This window comes from Anomaloglossus baeobatrachus, chromosome 10 (genome assembly GCF_048569485.1).
Source record: "Anomaloglossus baeobatrachus isolate aAnoBae1 chromosome 10, aAnoBae1.hap1, whole genome shotgun sequence".
NCBI classification, from domain to species: Eukaryota; Metazoa; Chordata; class Amphibia; order Anura; family Aromobatidae; genus Anomaloglossus; species Anomaloglossus baeobatrachus.
In genome coordinates this window covers 59369455-59383004 of record NC_134362.1, presented here as the reverse complement: position 1 = coordinate 59383004, position 13550 = coordinate 59369455, and the positions used below count along the sequence as shown (strand labels likewise).

The following is a 13550-nucleotide window of genomic DNA, read 5'->3' as shown; positions in this document are numbered from 1 at the left end:
TGGTAGTGCCCGCTCATCACTAGTTACTAGTACTGAGCACCTGAGCATGGTAGTGCCCGCTCATCACTAGTTACGAGTACTGAGCACCTGAGCATGGTAGTGCTCACTCATCACTAGTTACCAGTACTGAGCACTCGAGCATGGTAGTGCTCACTCATCACTAGTTACGAGTACTGAGCACCTGAACATGGTAGTGCCCGCTCATCACTAGTTACGAGTACTGAGCACCTGAGCATGGTAGTGCCCGCTCATCACTAGTTACTAGTACTGAGCACCTGAACATGGTAGTGCCCACTCATCACTAGTTACAGCTACTAATCAGTCCCATTCATCTGAGGTTGCTTTTGTATGATGTACTTGGCTGTTCAGATGAATGGGACAGCTGTAGACATTTCTGCCACAAATCTTCATGTGTGAACACTCCAGTATACACTGATTTTGGTGTCCCCACTATGATTATTGCCTGAGTCATGATCTGCTCCCAGCTTTCTCCATAACCTGCAGTTGTCACCAGGATGCAGCAGCCTCATGTTCTCTAAATATCGTTAGCTTGATGCAGGCGGGGTCTTCCTGTACTTGTCCTCCCCCTCACCCAATACCAGCTCTGATGCACCTGATGATGGCCTCCCCCCAATGGGCGTCTCACCCAGCGGCTCCCTGGGCGTGGGCTGCACATTGTTCCAGAGCAGAGAGCAGTCAATGCTGCAGCTGCATAGACAGCAACGCCCAGATTCCCCATTCATCTGCACACTGCAGCCCCCTTCGCATGGGATCTCACAGGGTGGGATAAGATCCTGCAGACTGCTGTGTGGACAGACCACTTTTGCATTGCTTAAACTTTTCAGGACTGACCCCCCTCCCCTCCCCCCTCATTGTCAGGAGCTGGGGGCTTCTCCTGTGCTGTGGTGGGCTCCTTGCAAGGAACCTCTGGTGAGTGGCTGCAATAATGTTTGTGTGTTGATAAATAACCTTTGTGCTTTTGATAATATTTGTGATACAATGTGTGATATTGATAATATTTACTTGTTTACACTGTGATACAATGAATCAGTTGGGTTCTGCACCTCCAGACAGCAGCTCTGCATGAATGAGCTCATACAGTCCTAGTGTGACCTTACTAGCTGTCTCCCATAATGAAGGTGCATGGGCGTAGTGGGCTTTCATAGGGAGAGATCCCCCTCCCCATACATGTGCCCATTAGTTACCCCCTTAGGGTTCCCATATAGGTACTCCATCCACTTATATTCCACTTTTAATGCCCTGATATCCCCCAAATTTGCCCAAAGAATGAAGATGCTTGGACCCTCTTCATCAGTTATTACACATTTGTATTATTATTTACACAACCAATGAAGGCCGAGTATTTCTTTTTATAGGGTCCCCATATAGGTACTCCCTCCAATTATATTCCACTTTTAATGCCCTTTTATCGCCCAATTTGCCCAAAAGAATGAGGATGCTTGGACCCTCTTCATCAGTTATTACACAGTTAGGTTATTATTTACACAACCAATGAAGGTTGAGTATTTATTTTTATAGGGTTCCCATATAGGTACTCCCTCTACTTATATTCCACTTTTAATACCCTGATATCCCCCAAATTTGCCAAAAGAATGAGGATGCTTGGACCCTCTTCATCAGTTATTACACATTTTGATTATTTACACAACCAATGAAGGTTGACTATTTAGTTTTATAGGGTTCCCATATAGGTACTCCATCCACTTATATTCCACTTTTAATGCCCTGATATCCCCCAAATTTGCCCAAAGAATGAGGATGCTTGAACCCTCTTCATCAGTTATTACACATTTGTATTATTATTTATACAACAATGAAGGCCGAGTATTTATTTTTATAGGGTTCCCATATAGGTACTCCCTCCAATTATATTCCACTATGCCCTTTTATCGCCCAATTTTCCCAAAGAATGAGGATGCTTGGACCCTCTTCATCAGTTATTACACATTTTGATTATTATTTACACAACCAATGAAGGCCGAGTATTTCTTTTTATAGGGTTCCTTATGGCCGAATTGTCGACCCCGTGATTGCAATTTCAGCTATCAATGTATAAAGGGTACTTTACACGCTGTGACATCGCTACCTATATATCGTCGGGGTCACGTCGTTAGTGACGCACATCCGGCGTCGGTAGCAACATCGCAGCGTTTGACACCAAGGAGCGACGATCACCGATCGCAAAATCGTTCAAAAACGGTGATTTTTGACACATCGCTCCTTTCCTTAATATATCGTTGCTGCCACAGGTACAATATTGTTCGTCGCTCCTGCGGCATCACACATCGCTATGTGTGACACCGCAGGAACGACGAACATCTCCTTACCTGCGTCCACCGGCAATGCGGAAGGAAGGAGGTGGGCGGCATGTTACGGTCGCTCATCTCCGCCCCTCCTCTGCTATCAGGCGGCCGTTTTGTGATGTCGCAGTGACGTTGCTATGACGCCGAACGCACTTCCCCCTTGAAGGAGGGATTGTTCGGCAGTCACAGCGACGTCGCTGACAAGGTATGTGCGTGTGACGCTGCCATAGCGATAATGTTTGCTACGGCAGCGAGCACCAAATGTCGCACGAACGACGGGGGCGGGTGCTATCGCGCTCGACATCGCTAGCGATGTCGCAGCATGTAAAGCACCCTTAACTTGCGGCCTCTCGTCTCCGTGTACAATTACAATGTTGTTTTGTTTATCTAAAAGTATACAAATATTTATCAAATAATCAAATAACAATTCCCAACAGGAAGAAAATACATTTTACAAGATTGTTTTGGTTCCATGTATTTGTGACAATTAATGTTGCCATTCTTACAACTCCTATGTGGAATTGTCCCTCACTATTCCTCCACTCCTAATATACAACATTGCGTAGATATTTGGTAATATGGCTGGAGGGGATGTATAACTGTGTCACGTCAATGTTATGTTTGGCATTCAGGAGGTTTAGAAGCCGATTGACAGCCTCCGAGAGCTATAATGATGGTCAGTGTGAATAAGTCCATTTATATACTTATACAAAATATATGTTATATATATATATATATATATATATATATATATATATATATATATATATATATATATATATATATATATATATTCATCATAGTTCAATACTTACATTTCCATTTCCAGAGGCACAAGGCCCCTTAGTACAATGTGTGTGTGTGTGAGTGTATATATATATATATATATATATATATATATATATATATATATATAATTTATTTATATTTATATAAACACACATTATACTACAGGAATTTGTGTCTCTGCAATTGTAAATGTAAGTATTGATCCATAATGAAACCCAACTTTGGCTGCCTAATCCCTAATTCATCATATATTGGCCAAAAACAATTTGTGGTTGGTATAACTTTAGGGTGACTTAATAGCAACTCTTCGGACGTAGACAGGTTTACTTCCAAAACTGGCCATCCGTTAGTAATCATAATAATTGCTACACAGTAAATGGGTAATTGTATGCAATCATAATATCTTTTCAGGTGGATTATGCTTAACGTGCACCAATCACCAGGATTTTCCTATATAACCTAAAGCCAGTGCTATACTGGCACTATCATGCTAATTCTAAACATATATTTAGTTGTCAGCTAGGATGTATAGGTTTTGAAACACAAGCAAGTAAAAATTGTAAAATGAGCAGCTTTGTGAATGACATCAGCTGATTGCTGGGGTGAGTATTCCTAGTGATTCCCGCCGCCCTGCCTGTTCCTCCCTCTATCTGTTATTTATGCTCATTCTAATATAGAACCATTTTACTAAGTGGCTAGAAGGACCTTGCTGATGTCATACCCATGTGACCAGAAGAGGCGTGGCCTTAACCAACATAGCTGATACCGGGAAGCAACATTATTTTTCTGTTGGCTGAGGCCCCGCCCCTTCTGGTCACATGGGTATGACATCACCACAGGTCCTGCTAGTCACTTAGTAAAATGATTCTATAAGGCTGCTTTCACACATCCGGCTTGAGCTCTGCGGCTCAATCCGGCTGTGCAAGCTATGCAACGGATGCGGTGAAAACACCGCATCCTTTGCATAAGTTTTTCCCATGCGGCCCGTCCGGTTTTTGCCGCTTGCGGCATGCTACTGAGCATGCGCAGTGGCAAAAAACGCATGCAGCGGCCGGATGCGGTTTTTGCCGCATCCGGCCGCCATAGGCATGCATTGAAAAATGCGCCGCGTCGGCCGGATGCGGCGCGATGCGGTTTTTTTTGCCGCATGAAAAAACGTGCCAGGCAACGTTCCATCCGGCTGCCGCATCGGCTAAATCTGCCGCATGCGGCAAAAACCGGATGGAACGCAAGGCCATGCGGCACAATGCGGCACTAATTAAAGTCTATGCAGGAAAAACGCAACCGGCTGCAAAAAAAAACGGTTGCGATTTTCCTGCAAAGTGCCGGATTGTGCCACATTGCAGAAACCGGATGTGTGAAAGTAGCCTAATAGAATTAGCATAAATAACGGGGAGGACGGACAGGCAGGGGGGCGGGAATCACTATGAATACCCACCCCAGCTATCAGCTGATTGACAGCCACTACCACTCAAAAAGCTGCTCATTTTACAAACTTTACTTGCTTGTGTTTCAAAACCTATACATCCTAGCTGACAACTAAAGGTATGTATAGAATCAGCCTGATAGCGCCAGTATAGCTCTGGCTTTAGGTTATATAGTAAAATCCTGGTAATTAATACTCTTTAACACTAGAAGTCCCAGGAATTTTGAGCTACATAGGGTTCCAATGGTAGAAATGTTAAATGACCCCTCTCTGAGACTTCTAGTGTTAAAGGAAATCTGTCACCAGGTTTTTGCTCCCCCATCTGAGAGAAGCATAATGTAGAGACAGAGACCCTGATTCCAGCGATGTGTCACTTACTGAGCTGTTTGCTGTCATTTTGATAAAACCAATGTTTCCTCTGCTGCAGATCTAACAGTTATACAGAGCTCATGAACATGCTGGACTACCTGCAGCATGCCAAGTAGTCCTGTAATGATAATCTCCTGCTGATTAATGAGTGATTTTATCAAAACTACACTAAGCAGCCCAGTAAGTGACACATCACTGGAATCAGGAGCACTGCTCCTATGTTATGCTGCTCTCAGATTAGTCGGAAAAACCTGATGAGAGATTCCCTTTTAAGTGCTTAAAGAAATACCCAAATTAATACACATATGCACAGCAATGTCAAAACGACTTGATGTGCACATGTTCTATCTTTTTTCACTCCTTTTAGCTGCTTGAGACTTTGAACGCCGTGAAGCAGGGAAGAGAAGTGACCTGACCATTCTTCACGTGGCTTCCACTTGGAAACCACCAATCTTTTATTTTTTTAAATTTAAAGAATATCCAGCAGTAAAACTGCTGCAAAAATGTCAAAAGATGCTTCAGAAAAAACACCGCTAATGTGTTCCTGAAGTGTCTTCTGCTTCAAAAACAATGAGATCACACCGGCGTCTCAAAGATGTAGTGTGCATGTACCCGGACTGCTGTTTATTGCACTTGTAGCCATTACAAATACCGCATAGACCCCATGCCAACACTGTTTTTGGGCATGACTTTGTGTCATACCTGGTCCTTGTTTTGATAGCCCAAGAAGAAATACAGTAGCGCAAAGCAGTCGCATAATAATTGAATGCATAAGTTTACATAACATTCTACAAGTGGACCGATACTTATAATGTTCTGTTAATCCTCTTATGATCCATAGTTTTTAAGGTTGAAGATAAACTTACATCCATCGATTTCAACCCATCGCCTAACAGGTTGATCCAGAGGAAGGCAAAAGCCCCATAAGGCAGAAACTAAGCTCCATAAGGAATAATTTCTTCCCAACTCCACAATTAGCAATCGGACTAGTTCCCTGGAGCAACGCCCAATCACAGAATCTAGTGCACATATTACATCGGTAATATTTTTCAACACCGGCATCTAGACCTCCCATTACAACAGGGAGTTCCATAGTCTCACTGCTCTTACAGTAAAGAATCTGCATTTGTTATTATGATTAAATATTTTTTCCTCTAGGTGTAGTGGATGCACCCTTGTCCCCAATGCAGGCCTAGGTGTAAAAACATAATTAGAAAGGTCTCTGTACTGTCCCCTGATCTGAACTGTTGTGTGGAAGGTCCATTTAACCAATCACCACAATTAGGGGCACTTTGCACACTACGACATCGCAGGTGCGATGTCGGTGGGGTCAAATCGAAAGTGACGCACATCCGGCGTCGCAGGCGATATCGTAGTGTGTAAAGCTTTTTTGATACGATTAACGAGCGCAAAAGCGTCGTAATCGTATCATCGGTGTAGCTTCGTTCATTTCCATGATTTGGAAATGACCGATGTTACGATGTTGTTCCTCGTTCCTGCGGCAGCACACATCGCTGTGTGTGAAGCCGCAGGAGCGAGGAACATCTCCTACCTGCGTCCCGCGGCTCACGCCGGCTATGCGGAAGGAGAGAGGTGGGCGGGATGTTTACGTCCCGCTCATCTCCGCCCCTCCGCTTCTATTGGCCGCCTGCCGTGTGACGTCGCTATGACGCTGCACGACCCGCCCCTTAATAAGGAGGCGGGTCGCCGGCCAGAGCGACGTCGCAGGGCAGGTAAGTGCGTGTGAAGCTTCCGTAGCGATAATGTTCGCTACGGCAGCAATCACAAGATATTGCTGCTGCGACGGGGGCGGGGACTATCGCGCTCGACATCGCTACCATCGGCTTGCGATGTCGTAGTGTGCAAAGTGCCCCTAAATGGTCAACACTTATGCAGATGAGTTGAATGTATCATATTAGGTCACTTTGCTTATTTTGGAAGCATTAGATAAAATGCATTATTTTTTTCTTTATCTTTTGCCAACCTGTATACCCGGTTGGCAGAATCATACCCCCTCTGCTACTAGTTGAACTTTATTATTGATACAAACAAATCATCAGTAAATATAAAGTGCATGACATTTCCTATTTTTGTTCCATAGTTTTTTCTTTTTAAATCTATAGCATTGCCTTAAAAAAAGACATCAATATATCCATTGCTGGAAATGTCTTGATTACAGCATGATTGAGGAGAATCATCTAGTGTAAAGGGAACCTATCACTCATGACATTCATGCTGCCCAAAACCGGACATTGGCTGTGTCATTATTTGCAGCCATGTATGTTTTTGCCCTAAAGTGCTGCTGCTTTTCACAGAAAACACTTTGGAAAGAGGACCAAGGACACTTGTGTCTCAGATAACCAGTCCTGGTTGATGTCCATTCTTTGGAAAGGGGTTGTGATGTCTTGATATCTGCGATCTGATGTCTTATTCCAGAAAAATCCACATTTTCCTTAATATGTAAAAGAGCTGTAAGCTGTATAGGTCAGACACAGATAACCCAGGGAACTTTACCAGTGTGAGACATGTAATGACTGACAGCCTGGTCTGCTAACTTACATGTCTCACATTGGTCTATCCATTAATTTATTATATATACCGATTTTACATTACATGAACTCAAACAAATAACACAACAACTAAGAAAATACAAAATTCAATGAAAAAAATCTCCTAATTTACATGTCTCAGAATTGTAACGCTCCCTTTCACTTAAAATAAGCCCTGGAGGCAGATTCTCAGGGAGATCTTTATCCGGGGAATAGATCTTAACAGCTCATTTACATGTTAAAAAGTGAATTTCTTTGGAATAATACATTGGATTGTATAGTGCCAGGGAGGGGCAGTCATGGGCAAGAGTTATAGTCCTCAACTGACCCCGGCACATTACAGACACAGGGGTCAGAGTGGTGTATGGAGTGGGTGTGGAGGTGGTACCTCCCTGAAGATGCTCATCTGGGCTTTCATCCGATTTCTTTGGATCCCGTTCACTACAACCAGAATCACACACCGCACTTTGAGTAACGAGTCCACCACCGGTTAAAACAGTAACAACTTTACTGTAACATCTTTCAACACACCGCTTACACTTCTTTAAGGCAATTTTCACACCATATTCACACCATATTTTTTATAGGCATTTCTTTCTTTACAAAACCCGGCCACCAAGGAGCGATTTATCCTTGGGTCAGGAAGGAAATCATTAAGCATGATGGCTGCTCTGATGGCTTGGCTCTTTAGCCTGCCAGCTTAAGAAAAGGGATGCTCTTCTCATTTCCTCCTTCTTACTAGAATTACGCTCTGTAACTGAGGGGGCTCACACGTCTCTTCAGTCTCCTTGACTCTTTTCTCTTCTATCTTCTCTCTATGCCAGACACCTCCACACCACCCTACTCCACTCTGCTACTTCTGACCATGCAGGTCCTTTCTTTGCTTGTCACTACTCCCTAAGGCTATGTGCGCACGTTGCGTACAGTTCACTGCAGAAATTTCTGCAGTGATCTGAAGAGCACATGTGCCCTTTAAATCGCTGCAGAAATGTCCGTAGTGAAGCCGATTCCATGCGCTCTGCCTGCAGCTCCTGCCATAGACAGAGCAGGAGCTGCCGGCAAAGCGCAGGAAAGAAGTGACATGTCACTTCTTAGAACGCAGCGCTTCGGCAGTAGCCAAAGCGCTGCGCTCTTAAACGCCACGTGCGCACGGCCCCTGCACAATCTCCATAGACTGTGCAGGGGACGCAGGACGCATGCAGTTACGCTGCGCTACAAAGCGCAGCGTAACTGCATGTATTTACGCAACGTGCGCACATAGCCTAACTCCCTTGTACCAGGAAGCTTCTTTTCTTATATCTCCTCTTTACTGGGGACTACCCTCCCCCTTTTAACCCACGCCATCCTGTCACTCCCTCTACATTCCCTTACATTGAGGGATCAGGGACCTAGTGACACCTGATGGTGGCTAGCCAAATTACACAGGGGGACCATAACAATATAGTAAAATACTATCATATTCCACAAAAATACACCAATTTATCATAACATCTTCACTTGCACTGTAACACTTTTCAGGAGCGGCAGGGCACCGAACAGGATCTGGACTGTACTCTGACAGGATCACAGATGTTAAAAGAATTTTTTTGTGCAACTTTCTTTGACTTGCATTCCCATATAGACAGTTAAAAGTTAATCTGTCAATAAGGGCAATCTTCTTAAAGGGAACCTGTCACTGGATGTTTATAATAGTCACCTAACGGTCGGCGCGGAGCGTACGGGTCGGATGGGTGTCTCCGTTCTTCAGGTCCCGTGCGTCTTCTTTCAGCCATCTTTGTCCTTCTGAAGCTAGTGTGGATGACACGTTCTACGTCATCTGCACTAGCTGACAGTGAGGTCCTGCGCAGGCGCACTTTGATGTGCCCTGCGCAGGACCTCACTGTTGGCTAGTGTAGATGACGTAGAACGTATGATCCACACTAGCTAGATTTGTCACAAAACTACAAGCACACTGTGATGCCAGCAAAGTCTATGAGAATCCTGAAGTGCAGTGCACACGTTCAGGATTTCCCCTTTGCAGATTTGGTGCAGAGAATACTCTACAGGGTGTCAATTCTTTGTATTTTTGGCTGAGTTTTCCCCATTGAAAGTAATGGAAAAAAAAACATATCAAAAAAACATGTCAAAATTCACTTTTTTCCTGCCAAGAGATGCAGATTTGGTACAAAGATTTCTGCAACCAAATCTGCAAAATGTGCACACTCCCTTAGGAGAACTTATGAGGACTCGCTCACACCACCATATAATTTGAGCAGGTGCTATCCAATCTTTTATCATACAGCGCTAGGACCAATGTTATTCCATTGGACAGTGCCGATCGGTGTGTGTTTGTGTGTGGCATGCTGCGGTTTGCAGTGCAAATTGGATGGTACGTACCCATTCAAGTCTATGGGTGCGTGGAGGTCTGCACTTGAATGACACAATAGAATGGAGAACATGGAATACTTTTGTTCTCCATCTTCTCCTGACAGTCTGCTCCAATTCTTTCATGTCAGAGATTTAGTCATGCTAAGCTGAAACTCTGATCAAACTCAGAGTGCCAGTAGCATACTCAATCCAATTCACTCTCATGAGAGAATCAACGCTCGTGTAACCCCGGTCTAAGGGGTACTTTGCACGTTGCGACATCGCTACTGCGATCTCGTCGGGGTCAAATCAAAACTGACGCACATCCGGTGCCGGTAACGGCATTTCAACGTGTAAAGCCTAGATGCGCCGATATAAACGATCGCAAAAGCGTCGTAAATTGGTGATCTGTGTAGCGTCGGTCATTTTCATAATGTGGCGCCAATAGGAGATACAATGTTGTTCCTCGTTCCTGCGGCAGCACACATCGCTATTTGTGAAGCTGTAGGAGCGAGGAACATCTCCTTACCTGCCTCCACCGGCTATGGGGAAGGAGGTGGGCGGGATGTTTACGTCCCACTCATCTCCGCCCCTCTGCTTCTATTGGCCGCCTGCTGTGTGACGTCGCTGTGATGCCGCACGACCCGCCCCCTTAGGAAGAGCGACGTCGCAGGGCAGGTAAGTGTGTGTGAAGCTGCCGTAGCGATAATGTTCGCTGCCACTCCATTACAGATAGAATACCAGCTGCCTGCTTCTTCCCTAAATAGTTCATGCATAATTTGGAGGTGCTTTGGGTCATTGTCCTGTTGTAGGATGAAATTGGCACCAATTAAGCGCTCTCCACAGGGTATGGCATGGCATTGCAAAATGGAGTGATAGCCTTCCTTATTCAAAATCCCTTTTACCTTGTACAAATCTCCCACTTTACCAGCACTAAAGCAACCCCAGACCATCACATTACCTCCACCATGCTTGACAGATGGTGTCAGGCACTCTTCCAGCATCTTTTCAGTTGTTCTGCATCTCACAAATGTTCTTCTGTGTTATCCAAACACCTCAAACTTCGATTCTTCTGTCTATAACACTTTTTTCCAATCTTCCTTTGTCCAATGTCTATGTTCTTTTGCCCATATTAATCTTTTCCTTTTATTAGCCAGTCTCAGATATGGCTTTTACTTTGCCACTCTGCCCTGAAGGCCAGCATCCCGGAGTCACCTCTTCACTGCAGACATTGACACTGGCGTTTTGCGGGTACTATTTAAAGAAGCTGCCAGTTAAGGACATGTGAGGCATCAATTTCTCAAACTAGAGACTCTAATGTACTGGTCTTGTTGCTCAGTTGTGCAGCGCGGCCTCCCACTTCTCTTTCTACTCTGGTTAGAGCCTGTCTGTGCTCTCTTCTGAAGGGAGTAGTACACATTGTTGTAAGAAATCTTCAGTTTCTTGGCAATGTCTTGCATGGAATATCCTTCATTTCTAAGAACAAGAATAGACTGTTGAGTTTCACATGAAAGTTCTTTTTCTGGCCATTTTGACAGTTTAATGGAACCAACAAATGTAATGCTCCAGATTCTCAACTAGCTCAAAGGAAGGTCAGTTTTATAGCTTCTCTAATCAGCAAAACTGTTTTCAGCTGTGCTAACATACTTGCACAAGGGTTTTCAAGGGATTTCTAAACATCCATTAGCCTTCTAACACAGTTAGCAAACACAATGTACCATTAGAACACTGGAGTATTTCTTTCAAAAATAAGGAAATATCTAAGTGACCCTAAACTTTTAAACTGTAGTGTAATTGAGTAAAATAAATAAACCAATGGTCCACCAACATGTTTATTGCCAGTAATAAATTGATCTTCCATACCACAACGATTTACCGCATTGGCTTGTCTTTCCAGTAGAGAGTTTTCCAGGAATGGAGTTGTGAAATGTTCTGTAGAACACTGTTACACATGTTAGGAATTTCTTACCATTAGCTCATCACTAGATCTTATTCATTCTTCCCTTTTACTAAGAATTGGTAGTTAAGTGGTAAAAAAAAAATCCTATTTGATTCACTGACTTAATAGTTACATATTTGTGCTTTGAAACCTTGGAAGGGATGTTTTGCAGAGTGATATTACATCAGTAATGATGTCACGCCTGTCACTTAATGCATTAGGTAAAGGCTCCATAATGGAATCAATAATAGGTAGTGAGTGTAAAATTGGTTCTGATGATCTTTTCATACAGTAAAATGGCTTCATATCATTAGATCAGCAACTTTACTATCAGTTGGGTGTTCACTCAATGCTGTCGCGGCCCACGTCTTCCCTTCCATTCTATGCAGATGATGGGCCTCGGTAAAGAATAAAGGCCCCTTTACACCAACCTGGCCAGGATCGCTAAAAAGTCTCTGGTGAGCTGTCAAACAGGCAAACCTGGCCAACGACGCAACAGCGATCCGGACCTGCAGAACGACCTAGCTAGTCATTGGGGACGTTGTAAAGGAGCTTTTTGAAAGGGAAGTCGCTGTAAAGTCCCCTTTACACACTAAAACTTTGCTGCACAGCGGGAAACAAAGGACCTAAGAATGGTCCTGAACGATTTGTAGCGATCACAACTTCACAGCAGGGGCCAGGTCGCTGATGTGTTTCACACACTGCAATGTCGCTGGGGAGGTCGCTATTACGTCACAAAACCGGTGACGTTACAGCGATGTCGTTTGCGATGTTGCAGTGTGTAAAGCCACCTTAAGAGTTGAAGCTGGTTGGTTAGTTGGTTAATCAATCGTCGAATGTCTCCTATTAGCTGTCATCTAAGAAAAAGACTGATGGCACATCCTACCTTTCTAATGTGAACAGGGGCAAACTGAACATAAAACATAGTAACAAAAAGGAGGCTTATGTCCTCATCCCACCTTGGCTGGAATTGAATTTATATAATTGATCACAAAAATATTTTGCCAGGATTTGTCTCATATTTATCACCAGTTAATACAAGCAAATTTTCACATGTTGTAGACAGTGACCAAGCTAAATCAGGGCTGTTTACATTTACAATACCAGCCTATGTAGATGATATCCGTTCCTAACCAGACATCCTTTAGACTCCTGGATTACACAGAACATTTAAAGGGAACATGTCACCACTTTTTTGGTGTATAAGCTGCGGCCACCACCACTGTGCTCTTATATACAGCTTTCTAACGTGCTGTATATAAGAGCCCAGGCCGGGGTATAACATAAAAAACACTTTATAGTACTTACCTAACGGTTGCGCAGTGGGCCTAATGGGCGTCTCCGTTGTCCGGTGCCGGCGCCTCCTCTTTTGGCCATCTTCGTCCTCTTTCTGAAGCCGTGGTGCATGACGCGTCTACGTCATACACACTCGCCGGTCCTGCGCAGGCGCACTATAATACTTTGATCTGCCCTGCTCAGGACCTGAATGCCGCCGAGTGTGTATGACATCGGACCCATCATGCACCACGGCTAGAGAAGGAGGAGGACGAAGATGGCCGACAGACGCGGCGCCGGCACCAGACAACGGAGACGCCCATCAGGCCCACAGTGCGACCGTTAGGTAAGTATTATAAAACATTGAAACCAAGGTGCCAAACTTTTCCTCTACTATCACGTAGCTGGTCTGATGTCTCCCATATACGGTACACACACAGAGATGGATTTCTGCTTTTTTTTTTTTAAATAAATAAATAAATAAATGTTTTTTATGTTATACCCCCGGCCTGGCCTCTTATATATAGCATGTT

The 13550-nt window shown here is 44.0% G+C and overlaps 1 protein-coding gene across 2 annotated transcripts in view; it reads left to right on the top strand.

The window, feature by feature from the left end:
* Positions 1-679: 679 nt before the first annotated feature.
* The window catches only part of HRAS (HRas proto-oncogene, GTPase), a 99274-nt gene continuing 86403 nt past the window's right edge, over positions 680-13550 (top strand). For both annotated transcript variants that reach the window (XM_075326842.1, XM_075326841.1), the window contains exon 1: positions 680-930. The gene's annotated coding sequence lies outside the window, so the exon portion shown is untranslated. The remainder of the gene's footprint in view (positions 931-13550) is intronic.